We start from the raw sequence: 22463 nt of genomic DNA on the forward strand, positions 1-22463 counted from the left end.
ATTATGTTGAAGTATTTTCCCTTTATGCCCACCTTCTGGAGAGATTTTATCTTAAATTGATGTCGAATTTTGTCACACGCTATTTCTGAATCTATTGAGATAAACATATTTTTTTTAATTCTTCAATTTGTTAGTGTGCTATATTACATTGATTGATTTGCAGATATTGAAAAATCCTTGCATCTCTCGGATAAATCCCAGTTGATCATGGTGAATTATCCTTTTAATGTATTGCTGGATTTGGTTTGCTAATATTTTGTGGAGGATTTTTGCATCTATGTTCATCAGTGATAGTGGCTTGTAATTTTCTTTCTCTGTGGGATATCTTTGTTTGATTTTGGCCTCAGCGTAATGCTAGCCTCAAAGAATGAGTTCAGAAGTGTTCCTTGCTCTGAAATTTTTTGGGAATAATTTGAGAAGGATAGGTGTTGATTCTTCCCTAAATGTTTGGTAGAATTCACCTGTAAAGCCATCTAGTCCTACACTTTTGTTTGTTGGGAGGCTTTTTTTCTTTAATTACTGATTAAATTTCATTGCTGGTAATTGGTCTGTTCATATTTTCTATTTTTTCCTGGTTCACTCTTGAGAGATTGAACATTTCTAGGAATTTGTTCATTTCTTCTAGGCTGCCCATTTTATTGGTTTATAGAGTTTGAAGTAATCTCTTATGATCCTTTGTATTTCTGTGATATCTATCAATTGTAACATCCTCTTTTTCACTTGATTTGTGCCTTATCTCTTTTTTTCTTGAAGATCCTGCTTTATCAATTTTATCTTTTCAGAGAACTAGCTCTTAGTTTCATTGATCTTTTCTATTGCTTTTGTAGTCTCTATTTCATTTATTTCTGCTCTAATTTTTATGATTTCTTTCTTTCTAGCGACTTTGGGTTTTGTTTGTTCTTTCTAGGTGCTTTGGGTGTTAGGTTAGGTTGTTTATTTGAGATTTTTCTTGTTTCCTGAGGTAAACTTGTATCACTGTAATCTTCCCTCTTAGAACTGCTTTTGCTGCATTCCATAGATTTTGGATTGTTGTGTTCTCATTTTCATTTGTCCCCAGATATTTTTTTATTTCTTTTTTTAATTTCTTCTGTGATCCATTGGTTATTTAGTAGCATATTAGTTAGCCTCCACATGTTTGTGTTTTTGGCATTCCTTTTTCTTGTAGTTGATTTCTAGTCTCATAACATTGTGGTTGAAAAAGATGCTTGATATAATTTCAAGTTTCTTAAATTTACTAAGACTTGTTTTGTGTCCTAGTATGTGATTTATCCTGGAGAATGTTCCATGTGCACTTGAAAAGAATATGTATTTTTCTGCTTTTGGATGGAATGTTCTATACATATATCTATTAAGTCAATTTAGTCTAATGTGTCATTTAAGGCCACTGTTTCCTTATGACATTATGTCTGGATGATCTGTTTATTGATGTAAGTGGTGTGATAACGTCCCCTACTATTTTTGTGGTAATGTCAATGTCAATTTCTCTTTATGTTTGTTAATACTTCTTTATGTATGCAGGTGCTCAGATGTTGGTCTCATATATATTTATAATTGTTATATCTTCTTCTTAGGTTGATCCCTTTATCATTATATAATGTCATTCTTTGTTTCTTAGTACAGTCTTTGCTTTAAAGTCTATTTTGTCTGATATAAGTATTGCTACTCTGACTTTCTTTTCATTTCCATTTGCATGGAATAAATTTTTCCATCCCCTCACTTTCAGTCTGAGTGTGTCTTTAGATCTGATGTGAGTCTCTTGTAAGAAGCATATATACCAGTTTCGTTTATGTTCTTATCCATTCAACCACTCTGTCTTTTGATTGGAGCATTTAGTTCATTTACATTTGAAGTAATTATTGATAGTTATGCACTCAATGCCATTTTGTTAATTGTTTTAAGATAGGTCATATAGTTCTTTTCGTTCCTTTCTTCTTCTTTTTTTCTATTCCCTTGTGATTTATTGACTATTCTTAATGTTATGTTTGGATTCCTTTCCCTTTTTTGTGTATGTATCTATCATAGGTTTTCGGTTTGTGGTTATCCTGAGGTTTATATATAGCAATCTATATATATGTGATTATTTTCATTTGTGGATATCTTAAGTTAAAATGCATTTTTACAACCCTGCATTTTTACTCCTCCACCCCTCACATTTACTGTTTTGGACATCATATTTACATCTTATTGTTTTGTGTATCTCTTTACTTATTATGAAAATAGATGATTTTTTTGCTTCTGTAATTTAATCTTCCTACTAACTTTATACATGATTGATTTACTACCTTTAGTTTATATTTGCCTTTACCACTGAGATTTTTCCTTTTGTCATTTTCATGTTTTTAGCTGTGGCCTTTTCATTTTCACTTGGAAGAGTCCCTTTAACATTTCTTGTAAAGTTGGTTTGGTGGTGCTATACTCCTTTAGCTTTTGCTTGTCTGTATAACTTTTAATCTTTCCCTCAAGTCTGAATGAAAGCCTTGCTGGGTAGAATATTCTTGGTTGTAGGTTCTTCCCTTAAGTCACTTTAAATATATCATGCCACTCTCTTCTGGCTTGAAGAGTTTCTGCTGAGAAATCAGCTGTGAACATTTTGGGAGTTCCATTGTATTTTTGTTGTTGTTGTTGTTTTTCTCTTGTTGTTTTCAATAATTTTTCTTTGTCTTTAATTTTTGTCAGTTTGATCACTATATGTCTTGGCATGTTTCTCCTTGGGTTTATCCTGCTTGGGACTTTCTGTGCTTCCTGGACTTCGGTGGCTATTTCCTTTCCCATGTTAGGGAAATTTTCAACTATAATCTCTTCAAATATTTTCTTAGGTCCTTTCTCTCTCTCTTCTCCTTCTGGGACCCCTATAATATGAATGTTGTTACATTTAATGTTGTCCCAGACGTCTCTTAAGCTGTCTTTGTTTCTTTTCATTCTTTTTTCTTTATTCTGTTCCGTGGCAGTGAATTCCACCATTCTTTCTTCCAGGTCACTTATCTGTTCTTCTGCCTCAGTTATTCTGCTATTGATTCCTTCTGGTGTATTTTTCATTTCAGTTATTGTATTGTTCATCTCTGTTTGTTCTTTAATTCTTCTAGGACTTTGTTATACATTTCTTGCATCTTCTCGATCTTTGCCTCCATTCTTTTTCTGAGGTCCTGGATCATCTTCACTATCATTATTCTGAATATTTTTTCTAGAAGTTGCCTATCTCCACTTCATTTAGTTGTGTTTCTTGGGTTTTATCTTGTTCCTTCATCTGGTACAAAGTCCTCTCCCTTTTCATTTTGTCAGTCTTTATGTGAATGTGGTTTTCCTTCCACAGGCTGCAGAACTGTAGTTCTTCTTGCTTCTGCTCTCTGCTAATTTCTTTTTATTCTTTTTTCTTTTCTTTTTTCTGTTCACCTTAAGTGATTTCCATTACTCTGTCTTCCAGCTTGCTGATCCATTCCTCTGCATCTCATCTACTGTTGATTCCTTCTATTGTCTTTTTTTTTTAAAGAAAATTCAGTTATTGTATTCTTCAGCTCTGTTTCTTTTTTTTTTTTTTTTTCTAACCCTTTGTTAAAGTTCTCACTGTGTTCATCCACTCTTCTCCCAAGTTCTTTGAGCATCTTTATGATCATTACCTTGAACTTTTTATGTGGTAGATTATTTATCTCCACTTCACTTAGTTCTTCTACTGGGGTTTTATCTTCTTCCTTTGTTTGGAACATATTACCTTGTTGCCTCATTTTGCTAATTAGCTGTTTTTACTCCTATGAATTTGGTAGTTTATTTATGTTTCCCAAACTTGAAGCCGTACCTCTTTGTAGGAGATGTCTTATGTGTCCCAGCAGCACACTCCCTCAGTCACCAGATCTATTTGCTCTGAGAGTGACCCCTATGTGTGCTGCATAGGCCTTTCTGTTGTGATGGGCTGACTACTGTGGGCAGTCTTCTAGGTGTGGCTGGCCCCTGGTCCAGTTGGTTGCCAGGCCCTGTCTTGTGTGGAGGCTGATGGCTACTCTTAGACAGGACAGTGTCACAAGGCAGCTGGCTACAGAGCCCCAGGAGGTCCCAGTGTTAATGCTTGCCCACTGGTGAGTAGAGCTAGGCTCCAGAGTGGATGTTTCCTGGATCTAGTGTTGGCCTACTGGTAGGTGGGTCTGGGGCTTAGGGTTCCTGGGGCTGGTGCTGGTTTGCTGGTGGGTGGACTGGGCTCTGACAGAGAAGTCTGTGGAGCCCCAGAGATCTGGGGCCAGGATCTGCCTGCTGGTGGGTAGAGCCATGTCCTGATACCTCTGTCTGCAGGGGCCAGGAGTCCCAGAGCTGATTTTGGCCTGCCAGTATGCAGGGATGAGGGCCAGGGCATCCTGGGGCTACTGCTGACTAACTGGTGGGTGGAGCTGGGTCCCAGGATCTCTGACTGCAGGGCCCTTTATGTCCTGGAGTTGGTTTGTTGAACTGCTGGTGAATGGATCTGGGTCCTGGTCCCTTTGCTGGACAGGACTGAGTCCTGGGGTGGCTGTGAGCTCAGGGGTTCTGAAGACAGCAAGCCTGCTGGTAGTTGGGGCTATGTCTCTGCCTACCTAGTTGCTTGGCCTGACGTGTTCCAGTAATGGTGCTGACAGGCTGGTGGGTAGGGCCAGGTCCTGGTGCCAATAAGCTAGAGTCAGGGTTCCAAAATGGCACTCATCGTTCCCCTTGTTACTGTGGAATTATTATATCTTTTTTGTTCTCAGTCATTTGTAAAATGAATTATGTTTCAGTTTCAGAAAGAAATGCAGTTTCAGTATATATTAATCTAGGTAAGAGGCACTATAGCATCTTATAAATATTAACGGTTTATTCTGAACTTGTAAGTTTGTGACTTATAAATTATGAATCCATCCAATCTCATGCTGGGTAATACTTTTTAAAGTTTCAAAAATGAAATATGCTTTCTAGGGGGCATCTGTTTTGAGAAAATGAATACAACAGTCATTATCCTTTGGATTTTTAAAACATATTGGCTCCTCCTTATGATTATTCATCATGACTCCAGAGGAGAAAAGTAAAACTTAAGTCACTTTCTATTTCTGTAATTTAGGAGCAAAAAGTAAACAGGCAACAGCGAGGAAGGGTGGTGGTGGCAATATCACTATGTAGAGCACTAATGCTTTCACCTTGTGAGAACGAGAGCAACATGTTTTATGCAGACAGCCAATAAATTCCTTATGGAAGAAGAGAGAAAACTAGAATCTTCCATGTATCAGAATAAGGGGCAAAAAAGAGGAATCCAGCACAAGAACCATGTTTCTGGCTGGAGAATTATATTTGCTTTTGTACTGACTTGATCAGAATCCAGTCCTCAGATCTGGGTCATGTGTGTCATTTGAATACACACATTTATGTTTTCAAATCAAACATTATTGCTGTATTGCATGATTTACTAGAGTTTAAGATAAACTCTGATAAGTTCTAAATCATTTAATAATTTGGATATAGATATAAAAAGAAAAAGATTATTAAGATACCCAAGCAATTGAGCTCCAGAACACAATCTTGCTTGAGGCTTATCTAGTGAAAATATCATGTTGGCACAATTTGACACCACAATGCAGGTTTTATTTTAAGACATGAATATTGGTCTGACAATAAAAAGCCAGAGGTATATGGTACATTCTATAAGTACATGTGTGGATTATAACCTCGGAAAAATTGAAGAAATTTTATTTTGGATGTATTCAGATTAGACGTAACAAAAGTGACTAATCAGCTATTTAACAGTGTTCAAAAATGCAAACTATCAGTAAGATCAAAGGAAGACAGAGTGAAGCAAGAGAGCAAGAGACAGATGAGAGAAAAAAAAAAAAAAAGGAAAAATTCTGAGTATATGTAATTGATGGAATAAATTCTGCATATGAAAACCTGAAATAGTAAAACTGATTAACTAGAAGACTGGTGATTAATTTCAATGGAAACTATTCCTCACCTTATGAAAAGATTAACCTGAAAGACCCCTTATTAATGTCTTAAATGTTTTACAAAATATTATCTACTTTGCCTTGAGAAAAAGAAATCTATAACTGAAGAATTAGAAGCAGAGCTAATAGAAAGTTAATTTAAAAAAAAACCAAAAAGCAGTAAACTAACTCTGAAACTAAAAGTAAGTCAGTGAAGAAAGATCGTCTATTTTTAAATTCAGATGCAAACTTAGGATTTCCTCAATGAATTGCAATATCATTGACCCAATCTTTTTTTTAGTTCCATATACTGATGTAGCATTCTCCCTACCAAACTCAGTTGCAAAGATTGCCCAGGAAATAACAGGAAGTAGGGATGTTAAAAATCAGAATTTTATAGGAGTAAATAGTAATCAATTAAGGAGAATCAAGACACTTAAAATGTTTTAGGAATGGAGTACACCACATCATCTAATATTAGAGTAAAAAATTTACAAAGAATTGGCTTTGGGCAGTATATTTTCCCCCTGAAAATTGCTGAAGTGGTTAAGAAACCTATGGAAGTTATATGCTCTTTGATACATTTGGATGTTTAAGGCCAGCTCTGAGACAGAACTTCATCTGGAATTATATTTTTGATGAAGACTCAATCTCAAAGTTAAGTTGCTTTAAAACTCTTAATTTTCCCTCTCTATCTTCATGCCTTATCTAAATACAACCACTGCCCTTCTTGCTTCCTCCCTTGCCTTCCACATATAAATATCACATGTGCAGCACATATTTTATTCTGTTTTTATAGGGAAAGTTTCTGATTTTACCACATCATTCAAGTAGTTTCATGCCAGCATTTCTATTTTAACAATAAATATTATGCACCATTCATAACCTTCTGGCAACTCAATTTACCAAATCTTGTATTAGGGAGGTTAAATATGAAGGGATGGATTAAAAAAGAAATTACACTTTAAAATAAATGGAAGCATTTAGTTACTGAGATAAGTTTGAAGCAGATACTGATGGAAAAATATTTGTGAAGGGAACATAGAATAAAGTATACTTATTGGTACATTGTACTCACTCATTGGAAATGAAACTGTATTGATCTTTTATCATATCTTCAATTCAATATTGATCACTTTTTTATGTAAAGAAATAAATTATATGTAAAATGTTCATGACGAACTATCAAGTAAATATTTTCTTCTGGTGATTATGATTCTATTTAAAAGTATAAATGAAATAATTTGCAGGAGCATAATTTCTCTGTTTGCATTGATTTGGATGAGTAAGTGTAGCATTGCTTATGCAAAACAAATGAAGGTAAGAACAAAGAAACCTAAATAAATATGAATCTAATTTTCATTTCAAAAATTTTAAATTATGCACATCTGTAGATGTCTAAGAAACACAATTAAGCAATTAATCACTGCATAAAGAAGCTAAAAGATTACGAAAACATTAGCATAGAATGTGATTGTTACTGAATCTTTTATTTATATATTTTTCTTTTCTTCAAAACAGAATAATTCAATGGCTTAAATACCTGCAAATGTGTCATTAATTCAATCAATGGCTAGAAATAGCCTTCATTAGAAATGAATCAAAATACGGCCTATTGCAATAGTTCCAAAACCTGGCTAAATATCATAATTCCCAGAAACACTTTTCAAAAATACAGATGCTCAGGCTTTCTTCTTGGAGATTTTGATTTAGTAAGAGGTGGGACTTAAATATTTTTAAGAGGCATCATTATAAGATATTATGTCCAATAATCTTTTCTACGAATCTTCCACCATCACATTTCTCTGCCTACCAGTATTATTCTATATAAATATTTAATTGTGCTCTACTGTCATATTCTCAAGGGTATGCAGATTCCCTAGGTTTTTAAATTTTGTGATCATACTTTGATGATAATTTATTATATAATCTCACCTATATGAAATGTTCAGAAAAAGCAAATTCATAGAGACAGAAAGTAGATTAGTGGTTTCCATTGGCTGAGGGGAGAGGGAAAATGGGAGAGACTGCTAACAAGTATAGGATTTCTTTTGGGGGTGATGAAAATGTTCTGAAATAATTACTGGTGATGGTTGCATAACCCCACAAATATACTAAAAGCAACTGGAGTATTGTTTAAAGGGGCGAATTTTATGCTATGTTAATTACATTTCATATTTAAAATGTGATGAAGGAAAACAATTTTTGATAATGATATAAAATTTGATATTAACATGTTCCAGATAATCTAGGTTACTGCTAAATAACCTAGTATTGTTTGGATCCATTAGTGTCAAGTTGTACTACTTTATATTCAGAAGCAAATGAAAAATAAAAAAAGGAGAATTTAATGTATAAAGAATATATGTGGACAAGTCAAAGCTACATAGGTTGCGGTTTTTCAGATAGGGAAAATTGGTGTGAGAATTGAATTTTTGTAGTATTTATACTAAATAGATATGCCAAACTCAAATATTGTGTGACATAGTTTCAGCACCTCACTCATGTTGTGATCAGCAATTTGGTTTCCACAAAGCAAAATCATCCTTGAAATGAAGTTGGTGTGTACATGCCATTTGTATAAAGCTAATCTTCTTTTATTCATGTGGGACTATTTCCTTTATGGAAATTTTCCTTTCTTGGTTGTTGTTGCTGTGACAGACTGTCCTACCCTTGGATCCATCCCTTCCCCTTTTAAAACCTGTCTCTTTCTTTTTTCTACCTCATTTATAATTGTAGTTTTTTTTTTAATGTACCTCAGAAATAAAAAAGCACAGTCAAAACTATGAGACATTAAAGATAATCAAGTCATCTTTGTTTATGTTGTCTTTGATCACCCAGGGATTTTCTTAAGAATGTCATTACATGACTTTAAAGTGAAACTTCACACAAAACAATGTATAAAATGACTGATTCTAGGGTTTTCCACACACCACTCCACCCTATAAATATTTTTATTTTTCCAAATTCTTTTTGTGTGAAGACTTTTAATTGAAAAGTGATTTTTGGTGTTAGTAAGATTTTCATTTTTAAAAAAGTATACTTTCCACACAGTGTGGAAAGGCAAGAATTGAATTACCAGCAAATATGGCAGTTAAGTTAATATTTTGTTTTGTTATGAAACAATTATCCAAGAAACATATTCAAGACCCTAGTTTAGAATTACTATAAGTCTATTTTTTGTCCTTTGTTTTGAGTTTCATAAAGTAGCCTATAACTTAACAACGTTATTGATAATATTCTTAAACTCTTTTCCATTTCAAAAGGATGACGGATTACTTCATTGGATATTTGAAGACGTCTACAGTGGTCAGCTAACTGAAAGCTAATAAGTTTATTTGGAAAAAACTTCTTGAATAATAAGAATTTCCACTCACAAATTAGGTTTTCAATATGATACTAAGTTGTACCTGATAATCTCATTTATTCTTTTTTGGATGGACGTTGTTTCCAAGTTTTACTTAAATTATGGTCACTTTAATTCAATGACGAAATAAAACTTTGGGTTTTGTCTCAAAATTAAAGAATTTAATTTTAAATATTTTTCTTCTTAATTGATTGCCAACTACCTTGTTTTATTTTGTTTTTCATAGATAGGTTATACTGTTCTGCTCCAACGCATTCCTTCTTTCTTTATTATTTTATTTCCTTTTGTTTCTTAACAATGCAATGATAAATTAATGTTTATTGAAACACATTATCTCTGTTAACTTATCAGCATTAGCCATGAATCCATTTTCCTTTTCATCACAATAAGAAATGCATTGCTTAATAAGAAAATATATCCCAGACGAGCAGTTTGAAATATTAGTTTTCTTGTTGGTATTCTCTGTAGGCATTCCTTCTAAGGAAGAAAATTTGTCTTCTGTAGGCAAATTGTTATTCTGCTCATTACTTTGCTCTCATTATAATGTCTTCATCTTAGCAGTGCACAATTTCTGTGCACAATACGTCTTGTGTTTGTGCTGGTTTTAGTGCTGAGATGCTGTCTTTGACATGACAGGGGTTGCTGTCCTGATAGGTAGAAAAGAAATTTGTGAATTGAGTGATGGATTAATAGAAATAACAATCTGTGTTTAGATATGTAAGATCATTGATCTACATATTGAGTTAACATTTTTCTTATCCTCCTTGAGCATATACCAGTATAAAACGGTTTGGGGAATGTGTAAGAGAATGAAAAACTGACTTTAAGTAGTTTGTAATCTATATCTAGTCATATTCTCCATATGCAGAACTTCTGATTCTCTGAAAATGTGGTCATGCAGTTGTAGAACTAGAATAAATTCTTTTCAAAAATTACCTTAACTATTTCTCTCACTATAAACATGAACATATTCAGATCATCTCCCCAGTAAAAATCATCTTTCAAGGAAGACCCTGGAATTTATGTCTCTACCTATAGCACATCTAACTTTGAAAGACTTCCTCTGTACCAGACACTGAGATAAGCTCTTTATGTGTCGAATATTATTTCTTTCAATAAATCTACCAGCCTCACATTAAAAATAGGAAATAAAGACTTCGTGGTATAAGGAAACTAGGTTTGTCTGGTCTCAGAAGCAGAGCTGTTAATCACTGTATTCAATGCATGCTCACATTTTACATAAATGCATTGTTCATCCATCAAAGAGAATAAGTTCCACAATTTATAAACAAATTCATTTTTCACTTTACTCAGTTTTTGCTTTTCCCTCATTTATGTTATTTGGTTAACTTTTAAATCTCAGAGGAAAACATATCAGTGAGTCAATTGTAAAAAAATTTATGCATAATATTTACCTGGAATATACCTCACTTCAATTCACCCTCTTTCTTCATGGATATACCTTCTCATGGATGCAATTCCTCCTATGTCATTTTTCAAATGCACTACATTGTACTTCAGAGGTTTATTGTTGTTCCTATTATTCTTTTTTTGAGTATATTCAGGCATTTTATTTTCTCAGTACAGAGTTCATTTTTCTTTCTTTTTCTTTCTTTTTTTTCTTTCTCTTTTTAAGAGGTTGCTCTCTATGTGACTCTAATTAACTACTGTATTTATATATAAGATGATTCTCCTGTGACTTTATATTAGGTCCTTAACTAATAAGCAGACACCTGTACTTTTCTAGGTTTCAAGGAGAAAGAATTTTTCATTCAGAAATTAGTCAAACTTCACACAGAACTTGAATGTCCTTAATATTTTTTACCAGGTCTAAATGATACTTTTAACCATACTATGACTCAAAACATTTCTTCTTCTTCATATGAATGTAAAGAACAGATAGAGTGCCATTTTGATTCATTGATGACAGTAGGACAGAAAAAATAAACAATCTTTAGAGTTGTGGTAGTTTTGGGAGATTGGAATAAGGGATTGAAAGAAGATTTAGAACATCATTTCAACACCTCTGTGGGAAAAATTAATCCAAATTATATGAAACTGTTGTTCTAACGTTCAGGGCATTACACATTTGATTGCATTTTGGGAACATTTTATCCTATGCCCATACATAAATAGATGTTTTTCTTTTCAGAAGAAAGTTTTAATTGACTTTGTAAAAATTAAGACTAGAGAGAGGGGGGAGGAGAGAGAGAGAGAGAATTATTAGACAATTTAGAAGAATAGAACTAAAATGTATATTAATTATTGTTACTAAGTATATTATTTACAGTAGAATCCAGAATATATCCTTGTAACATAATATAAATGTGTTAAAATGTGATAGAAATGTGCAAAGTAACCTAAGTAAAAACTGAATATGGATTTCTAGTATTCAAATATTTGGGGGCAAAAGTTAATAAAAATATATTCTTCTTGTAGGTCTAAGTAAAGGACCAGGAGAAACCAAAATATCACCTTAGTCTGGATTTATTTCTTTCACCTGAATATGAGACCTGAAAGTTAATTTAGAATCATGCAATATGCAATGAACACACAGATGTCAACAAGGGTAAGTGAGGGTCATCACCAAGCTTTACTGGGAATTGTCAAAATGTTATGAGGGTGTGACTTGCAATAAGATAGGCATTTCACAGTTTGCTTCCTACACATCTTAATCATTGTGAATCTAAGAGAGAGAGTTAATAAGGACGGGTTTTGCAATGAGATTTTTTTTTTCCCAGTGAAATAAGATTGTGGCACTTTTAATATTTCATATGGAATCTATCTATGCATTGCTCTCACAGGATTCTCTCTCAAGAGGGATATAGTCTTTGTAAGTCATAGAGGAAGTAAAAGTAAATGATACAAAATAAAAGTTGTCTTCACTCTGTTCTACAGTATATCTGAACTCAGAAGATCCCTTTCTCATTTCTAATGCTGCACTTCACCCCCAACCAAAATATGTGTCAGCTAGGAAAAGGCATGAAATTCTAACATAGGATTATGGTGCCTTAATCCAAGGAGGCTGTACAAAGACTAGTATTTCAAATTGACATTTTGTTTCATTCTCTGGCAGGTTTTATCCTCCTTTAGGTAATAATACCCTCAAGTACACCTTATTTACACCATAATAAAATTCTAGTTGAGTGAGATGTATGTCTCTCTTTTGTAAAGTAGAAACAGTGCTATTATGAGTATGGACATGGGAAGGTCAAAGGCCTGGCACCTCACTTTCAGAAAGAGAACATACAGAATTTGAGTACACAGAATTGATTTTGTTAAAACTATCTGTTGCTTATGTGAACCACTGGGATACATGTACTTCTGCTTGAAGTCCACTGATTTCAACAATTTTTAAGGTAATACTTCAGTCTCTTTTTTGGGGTAAAAAAAAGAGTTCAGTCTCAAGTTGTTCTCTGCTTTGAAGCCTGTTTCACTAGGATAGCATCTGGGGGTGGAAAGTGGAGAATGATGTATGGTTATATGCCCAGTGGCTTTTTGGGAACTGTTATTTTTCCCATCTTCCCTCCTTTCTTCCATTCCGTCACTGAATGCACAATGGTATTTGATGGTCTCTGGAGCTATATGCCTTGCCCACTCAAACATTGTGCAGTCTGCAAGTCTCTGATACTAAAGTCTGAAGAGAGTGTAACTTGTGATGTGTTTTATATGTTTAGGCAAAGTTTGGGTGGATGAGGCTTTTATTCACATTCCATTCATTGCATCTAAAAGTTCAAGTTAAGATCTTCTGAATCTTACAACCCAAATTACGTACTCATTCTCATTCATTCATTCCATCAATATTTATTAAGCATCCACTATGTTCCAGGCACTATGCTTAGTTTTAAGAAAAATAAGATGTGATCTCAATCTTGGATGAACTCCAGACTTCGGGCTTTGGGAAAATGATAAGCAAGTTTTTAAAATACTTACTATGTGAAAAGAGTTGTAACTGAGATGTGCACTAAGTATCCTTGCAGCACCAGGGAGAAAGTGGCTAATTCTCTCCTGGGGAGTTTAGGAAGCCCTTAGCGAGAAGGTAACATTTGAGCAGGAAAGATACTTAAAACACAGTTGTTAGAAAAGATCAATTTCAGCTAGAGGCAGAAGATAACACTACTGCTATATAAGGGACAATGTTTCCCATAGAGTTCTTTGCCCTCTACATATAAAATTTCTAAGAAAACTTAGAAATATCAGAACTGCAATAGAAGCTAAACTTATTAGTTACTGAAAGGGCTGAGAGTGTTGAAATGACCTGCATCTGCTTCTAGAAGGTGTACTTCATTTGGTATATTTCTTGCCTGCTTTGAATGTATAATATGGCATATCATAGTTATCTCATTTTAAGATCCAAAATAATGTACTATATTTTTCTTATTCTTTTAGTTTTATCATTGTCTCCTGCAATAAATAGATTTTAAAATTAACCTGTCTTAGTTTGTTCAGGCTGCTATAACAGAATACCATAAACTGGGTAGCTTATAAACACCAAAAATTTATTTCTCATAGATCTGGAGACCGGGGAATCCGTGATCAAAGCACTGGCAGATTTTGTGTCTGGTGAGGACTTGTTTTCTCATTCACAGACAGCTGTCTTTTTGCTAACCTTATGTGGTAGAAGAGGGCAGGGAGCTCTCTAGGGCCTCCTTTATGAAGGCACTCATTCATGAGAGCTCATTCTTAAGACCTAATCACCTCCGGAAGGCCCCACCTCCAAACACCATCCAATGGGGATTAGGCTTCAACATGTACAATCGAGGGAGACACAAACATGCAGTCTTTAGTAACACTTACCTAGGGTTTCTTTATCCTGGCACTATTAACACTTAAGTCAGTAATTTTTTTGTAATGTTGAAGTTATTTTGTGTTTTGTAGGATGTTTAGCAGCATCTCTGGCCTTTACTTACTAGATGCCAGTAGAACCCCCTAACTGTGACAACCAAAATTGTCTCCAGACATTACCAAGTGTCCCCAGGGAGCAAAATCACCTCAGTTGAGAATTACAGATTTACTTTAATTCCAATGTTTTTAAGCACTGTTTTTCATTTTTAAAAATCAAATACTGTCCTAGAATCATTCTTGTCCTTTAGCAAAATATTACTATTACTATCATTATTTTGTGTTTGGACAGTCACAATGTAATTTATAAGGAGAGAGAAGTATTATTTTTGATCACATCCAGGATTTTCTTAGGTAATTGGGTCCAGCTTGGATATATCACTTAGTGATACACATCACCTTTTTCTTCCCTCAGAGAAATAGATACTTTAGATGATTTTAAATAGAATCATAGAAAAGCACAGGCCCAAGGTGTGCTGCTACCCCTGCCTATCTAGGGTTATGTCTCATGTATATGTTTTCACAATTCAACACAATACAGCCAGAAATTCCTTTGTGAGTATATAGGTTATAATACATTCCTCTGGCTGGCCAGAAGTGGGGAGGGGGACATGGAGAACAGTAAGAAAATGGATGGGAGGAAGCATAGATCCTCCTTCAATCTGAACTACCTGTGAGTGCCTGCTACTCCCATCTAATAGAGGTAGCAAATCATAAGAAAATGGAAAAAAATAGTTATTGTTCAGAGAATTCTCTGAGATGCTTTCCAGTTTAAAAGTAGGGACAGGCAGGCCAGGATATAATACTAAGAACAGAAATAAAACTGTATATTTACCACTTCAGTGCTACTTCCTGATATGAGGAAAAAACTTCTCTTTGCTTACCCTCTACACTCTTGAGGTTTCTTTATTAAATTGTCAAAAATTCCATTCAGCGTCACAGAAATTGAGTTTCTTTTTTTCTGAGCAAAAGGGAGAATGTTGAATAAATGGTAAAGGAACAATGGTGCTTTAAGAAAACTAAGTTCAGCGATCATGTTATAAAATGCAGGATATTCAAATACAGAAAGAATCATTCTAAAGTCTGTCTCATTTTTCTAGTTTAATATTTAATGTATGTGAGAATACATGGAAAACATTTTAAACTAGTTCTCCTCTTAAAGAGAAATGTTTGGAAATTGAAAAACTTAGCTAATCAAAATGTACAATATTCCAATCGCCAAAGAATGCTAGTTTGAAATTCTACTATAGAATGTCTTTTCTAACATCTATTAAATGCAGATCTGCTGAGGTTCTGGATTAAAAAAAGCTGCACAAATATTTTTGTTTTCCTAAGAGCTTCTAATTTAAGACACTGAAAAGTTACATATGTATATCTAGTATAAGTGATAGGAGAATGAGTGGAGATATAATTTTTTTTTTAAACACCAACATTTAAATTAATAAGATATATACTGTTTAGTTAAAGGAAGCTTTTCTGCAGCTGTTCGGAGGACAAGATCTTGTTGAACTTAACATATAATGATGAACTTATATATAATGATGAAATATTAGGGTCCATCTTTATACAAAGTCTAGAGTAAAAACTAAAATGATGAATGCTAGTCAACAAATCTGATTTTTATTTTATTTTGTTATTAATGTATGCATGCATGCATACATTTTAACAAGTTGTATAGTGCTGTAAGATTTATGAGGACAAGGAAATTCCCTCCTGTTTCTTCCCACTGACCTTCGATATGGTCTATTCTGCAGAAAAACAAGACAAAAAAACTTTGCAATTCCTATAGATATTTATTTATTGAATTTAACTCCATATTTCCATATTCTACCCTAAAGTTGCTATTTCTTTTTTTTTAAATTTTTACGGTTGTAGAATTTTTTAACTTGTATTCTATTCTATTTTATTTTATTTTTAAATTAATTTTTATTGGATTATAGTTGATTTACAATGTTGTGTTTGTTTCTGCTATAGAGCAAAGGGAATCTGTTATACATATACATATATCCACTCTTTTATACATTCTATTCTCATTAAAGGTCATTAGAGAGTATTGAGTGCAGTTCCCTGTGCTATGCAGTAGGTTATTATCAGTTATCTATTTTATATATAGTAGAAAGTATATGTCAATCCCAATCTCCCAATTTGCTATTTCTTAATTTATGGATTTTGGTAATAATTTATTGACTTCTTATTATGATAGATGAGTGTGCTAGGTCACATGTGACACCCAGTTGGAAATGCAACTACTTCAATTAGATGAAGGTGGAAATGGCTCAGTGGGAGCATGAGGGGTGGAAACTTGGAAGCTCCAGGATCATGACGAGTTGCAGCAGGGATAGGGGAGGATGGGACCATCAGCTGATTCTTCTAGATGCTAAGGAATACAGATGGACCTGGATACAAAGCAGGCTCTCCATATTGACCAAGCCCAGGGGACAACACCCAGCTGAAGGACCGAGTGGAGCACAGAAGGCCGGCCACCCTGTGCCTTTGGATTGGAGAATTCAACTCATTTACTTGTAAGCGGTGTGGCTGACAGGGTCTTGGTGCTCTGGCCTGGTGTCAGGCCTGAGCCTCTGAGGTGGGAGAGCTGAGTTCAGGACATTGGACCAACAGAGATTTCTGGCCCCATGTAATATCAATCGGCCAGAGCTCTCCCAGAGATCTTCATCTCAACTAAGACCCAGCTCCACTCAACGACCAGCACACTCCAGTGCTGGACACCCCATGCCAAACACCTAGCAAGAGAGGAACACAACCCCACCCATTAGTAGAGAGGCTGCCTAAAATCATACTAAGTTCACAGACACCCCAAAACACACCACAAGACGTGGTCCTGCCCACCAGAAGGACAAGATCCAGCCTCATCCACAAGAACACAGGCACCAGTCCCCTCCACCAGGAAGCCTACACAACCCACTGAACCAAATTTACCCACTGGGGGCAGACACCAAAACAACAGGAACTAAGAACCTGCAGCCTGAAAAAAGGAGACCCCAAGCACAATAAGTTAAGCAAAATGTGAAGACAGAGAAACACGCAGCATAGGAAGGAGCAAAGTAAAAACCCACCACACCAAACAAATGAAGAGGAAATAGGCAGTCTACTTGAAAAAAAATTCAGAGTAATGACAGTAAAGATGATCCAAAATCTTGGAAATAGAATGGAGAAAAAGCAAGAAATGTTTAACAAGGACATAGAAGAACTAAAGAGCAAACAAACAATGATGAACATCACAATAAATGAAATTAAAAATTCTCTCGAAGGAATCAATAGCAGAATAACTGAGGCAGAAGAACGGATAAGTGACCTGAAAGATAAAATAGTGGAAATAACTACTTCAGGGCAGAATAAAGAAAATAGAATGAAAAGAATTGAGGACAGTATCAGAGACCTCTGGGACAATATTAAACACAGCAACATCGAATTATAGGGGTCCCTGAAGAAGAAGAGAAAAAGAAAAGGACTGAGAAAATATTTGAAGAGATTATAGTTGAATACTTCCCTAATATGGGAAAGGAAATAGTCAATCAAGTCCAGGAAGCACAGAGAGTCCCATACAGGATAAATCCAAGGAGAAACACGCCAAGCCACATATTAATCAAACTATCAAAAATTAAATGCAAAGAAAAAATATTAAAAGCAGCAAGGGAAAAACAACAAGTAACATATAAGGGAATCCCCTTAAGGTTAACAGGTGGTCTTTCAGCAGAAACTCAGCAAGCCGGAAGGGAGCGGCAGGACATATTTAAAGTGATGAAAGGGAAAACCTACAACCAACATTACTCTACACAGCAAGGATCTCATTCAGCTTTGATGGAGAAATTAAAAGGTTTACAGACAAGCAAAAGTTAAGAGAATTCAGCACAAACAAACCAGCTTTACAACAAATGCTACAGGAAGTTCTCTAGGCAGGAAACACAAGGGAAAGAAAAGACCCACAATAACAAACCCAAAACAATTAAGAAAATGGAAATAGGAACATACATATCAATAATTATCTTAAATGTAAATGGATTAAATGCTCCAACCAAAAGACATAGACTGGCTGAATGGATACAAAAGCAAGAACTGTATATATGCTGTCTATAAGAGACCGACTTCAGACCTAGGGACACATACAGACTGAAAGTGAGGGGATGGAAAAAGTTATTCCATGCAAACGGAAATCAAAAGAAAGCAATTCTCATATCAGACAAAATAGACTTTAAAATAAAGACTCTGAGAAGAGATAAAGAAGGACACTACAAAATGATCAAGGGATCAATCCAAGTAGAAGATATAACAGTTGTAAATATTTATGCCCCCAACATAGGGGTACCTCAATACGTACGGCAAATTCTAACAACCATAAAAGGGAAAATCGACAGTAACAATAATAGGAGGGGACTTTAACACCCCACTTTCACCTATGAACAGATCATCCAAAGTGAAAATAAATAAGGAAACACAAGCTCTAAATGACACGCTAAACAAGATGAACTTAATTGATATTTATAGGATATTCCATCCAAAAACAACAGAATACACTTTCTTCTCAAGTGCTTATGGAACATTCTCCAGGATAGATCATATCTTGGGTCACAAATTGAGCCTCAGTAAATTTAAGAAAATTTAATTGTATCAAGTATCTTTTCTGACCACAACACTGTGAGACTAGATATAAGTTACAGAAAAAAAAAACTGTAAAAAATACAAAAACATGGAGGCTAAACAATACAGGACTAAATAAACAAGAGATCACTTAAGAAATCAAAGAGGAAATCAAAAAATACCTAGAAACAAATGACAATGAAAACACAATGACCCAAAACCTATGGGATGCAGCAAAAGCAGTTCTATGTGGGAAGTTTATAGCAATACATCCTACCTCAAGAAACAAGAAAAATCCCAAATAAACAACCTAACCTTACAACTAAAGCAATTAGAGAAAGAAGAACAAAAAACCCCCAAAGTTAACAGAAGGAAAGAAATCATAAAGATCAGATCAGAAATAAATGAAAAAGAAATGAAGGACACAATGGCAAAGATCAATAAAAGTAAAAGCTGGCTCTTTGAGAAGATAAACAAAATTGATAAACCATTAGCCAGGCTCATCAAGAAAAAAAGGGAAAAGACTCAAATCAATAGAATTAGAAATGAAAAAGGGGAAGTAACAACTGACTCTGCAGAAATACAAAGGATCATAAGAGATTACTACAGGCAACTATATGCCAATAAAATGGACAACCTGGAAGAAATGGGCAAATTCTTAGAAAAGCACAACCTTCTGGAAGAAGCAGGAAGAAATAGAAAATATGAACAGACCAATCACAAGCACTGAAAGTGAAACTGTGATTAAAAATCTTCCAACAAACAAAAGCCCAGGACCAGATGGCTTCACTAGAGAAGAGCTAACACCTATCCATCTCAAACTCTTCCAAAATATAACAGAGGGAGGAACACTCCTGAACTCATTCTACGAGGCCACCATCACCCTGATACCAAAACCAGACAAAGATGTCACAAAAAAAGAAAACTACAGGCCAATATCACTGATGAACATAGATGCAAAAATCCTCAACTAAATACTAGCAAACTGAATCCAACAGCAAATTAAAAGGATCATAAATCATGATCTAGTGGGGTATATCCCAGGAGTGCAAGGATTCTTCAATAGAGGAAAATCAATCAGTGTTATACACTATATTAACAAATTGAAGGAGAAAAACCATACGACAATCTCAACAGATGGAGAAAAATCTTTCAGTAAAATTCAACACCCATTTATGGTAAAAACCCTCCAGAAAGTAGGCATAGAGGGAATTACCTCTAAATAATAAAGGCCATATAGAACAAGCCCACAGCCAACATCATCCTCAATGGTGAAAAACTGAAACAGTTTTCAGTAAGATAAGGAAGAAGACAAGGTTGCCAACTTCTCACCACTATTATTCAACATAGTTTTGGAATTCTTAGCCACAGCAATCAGAGATAAAAAAGAAATAAAGGAATCCAAATTGGAAAAGAAGAAGTAAAACTGTCAGTGTTTGCAGATGACATGATACCATACATAAGAATCCTAAAGATGCTACCAGAAAACTACTAGAGCTAATCAATGAATTTGGTAAAGTAGCAGGATACAAAATTAATGCACAGAAATCTCTTAAATTCCTATACACTAATGATGAAAAATCTGAAAGAGAAATTAAGGAAACACTCCCATTTACAATTGCAGCAAAAAGAATCAAATACCTAGGACTAAACCTACCTAAGGAGACAAAAGACCTGTATGCAGAAAACTATAAGACACTGATGAAAGAAATTAAAGATGATACAAACAGATGGAGAGATATACCATGTTTCTGGATTGGAAGAATCAACATTGTGAAATTGACTATACTACCCAAAGTAATCTACAGATTCAGTGCAATCCCTATCAAACTACCAATGGCATTTTTTACAGAACTAGAACAAAAAATTGCACAATTTGTATGGAAATACAAAAGACCCCAAATAGCCCAAACAATCTTGAGAAAGAAAAACGGAGCTGGAGGAATCCGGCTCCCTGACTTCAGACTATACTACAAAGCTACAGTAATCAAGACAGTGTGATACTGGCACAAAAACAGAAATATAGACCAATGGAACAGGATAGAAAGCCCAGAGATAAACCCACACACCTGTGGTCACCTTATGTTTGATAAAGGAGGCAATAATATACAGTGGAGAAAAGACAACCTCTTCAATAAGTGGTGCTGGGAAAACTGCACAGCTACATGTAAAAGAACGAAATTAGAACACTCCTTAATACCGTACACAAAAATAAACTCAAAATGGATTAAAGACCTAAATGTAAGGGCAGACACTATGAAACTCTTAGAGGAAAACATACGCAGAACACTCTCATGACATAAATCACAGCAAGATCCTTTTTGACTCACGTCCTAAAGAAATGGAAACAAAACCAAAAATAAACAAATGGGATCTAATGAAACTTAAAACCTTTTGCACAGCAAAGGAAACCATAAGGAAGACGAAAAGACTACCCTCAGAATGGGAAAAAAAATATTTGCAAACAAAGCAACTGACAAGGGATTAATCTCCAAAATATACAAACAGCTCATGCAGCTCAATATCAAAATAACAAAAAACCCAATCCAAAGATGGGCAGAAAACATAAATAGACATTTCTCCAAAGAAGATATACAGATTGCCAACAAACACAAGAAAGGATCCTCAAAATCACTAATCGTTAGAGAAATGTAAATCAAAACTACAATGAGGTATCACCTCACACTGTCAGAATGGCCATCATCAAAATATCTACAAACAATAAATGCTGAAGAGGGTGTGGAGAAAAGGGAACCCTCTTGCACTGTTGGTGGGAATGTAAATTGATACAGCCACTATGGAGAACAGTATGGAGGTTCCTCAAAAAACTAGAAATAGAACTACCATATGACCCAGCAATCCCACTACTGGGCATATACCGTTAGAAAACCATAATTCAAAAAGAGGCATGTACCACAATGTTCATTGCAGCTCTATTTACAATAGCCAGGACATGGAAGCAACCTAAGTGTCCATCAACAGACGACTGGATAAAGAAGAGGTGGCACATATATACAATGGAATATTACTCAGCCATAATGAAACAAAATTGAGTTATTTGTAGTGAGGTGATTGGACCTAGAGTCTGTCTTACAGAGTGGATTCAGAAAGAGAAAAACAAATACCGTATGGTAACACATATATATGTAATCTAAAATGAAAAATTCGTTCTGAAGAACCTCAGGACAGGACAGGAATAAAGACGCAGATGTAGACAATGGACTTGAGGACACGGGGAGGGGGAAGGGTAAGCTGGGACGAAGTGAGAGAGTGGCATGGACATATATACACTGCCAAATGTAAAATAGATAGCTAGTGGGAAGCAGCCGCATAGCACAGGGAGATCAGCTTGGTGCTTTGTGACCATCTAGAGGGGTGGGATAGGGAGGGTGGGAGGGAGGCTCAAGAGGGAGGGGATATGGGGATATATGTATACGTATAACTGATTCACTTTTTTATATAGCAGGAACTAACACAACATTGTAAAACTATTATACTCCAATAAAGATGTCCAAAAAAACCCCACCAATATAATATGTAAACCTTGGTTGGGTCCTGGAATAAATAAATAACCAGCTCTATACGAGAAAAAAAAAAAAAAGGAAAAAAGAAATGGCTGGGTGGGTTTCTAATGAAGCTTCCTTAAAAAGGTGGTGAGTCAGTCAGTACTTCCATTTCCCTGTAAATCTTTTCTTCTTCTGGGAAGAAGGAAATGGTGACTGAAATTGTGGCACCTTTTTTTGTGA

At 34.9% G+C, this 22463-nt stretch overlaps 2 long non-coding RNA genes across 8 annotated transcripts in view; one reads left to right on the forward strand and one right to left on the reverse strand.

Annotated features, from left to right (window-relative positions):
- The window catches only part of LOC309659018, a 219814-nt gene that overhangs the window by 160728 nt on the left and 36623 nt on the right, over window positions 1–22463 (forward strand). For 2 of the 7 annotated variants that reach the window (XR_014262498.1, XR_014262499.1), the window contains exon 5: window positions 11719–11848. This is a non-coding gene — a long non-coding RNA (uncharacterized lncRNA). Of the gene's footprint in view, window positions 1–11718; window positions 22331–22463 lie in introns of those variants that run through there. The other 5 variants (XR_014262502.1, XR_014262503.1, XR_014262501.1 and 2 more) reach the window with 4 other exon arrangements.
- The window catches only part of LOC309659051, a 209880-nt gene that overhangs the window by 115143 nt on the left and 72274 nt on the right, over window positions 1–22463 (reverse strand). The window lies entirely within an intron of this gene.

The sequence above is a fragment of the Balaenoptera physalus genome (genome assembly GCF_965194825.1).
Source record: "Balaenoptera physalus genome assembly, chromosome: 3".
Classification (NCBI taxonomy): Eukaryota; Metazoa; Chordata; class Mammalia; order Artiodactyla; family Balaenopteridae; genus Balaenoptera; species Balaenoptera physalus.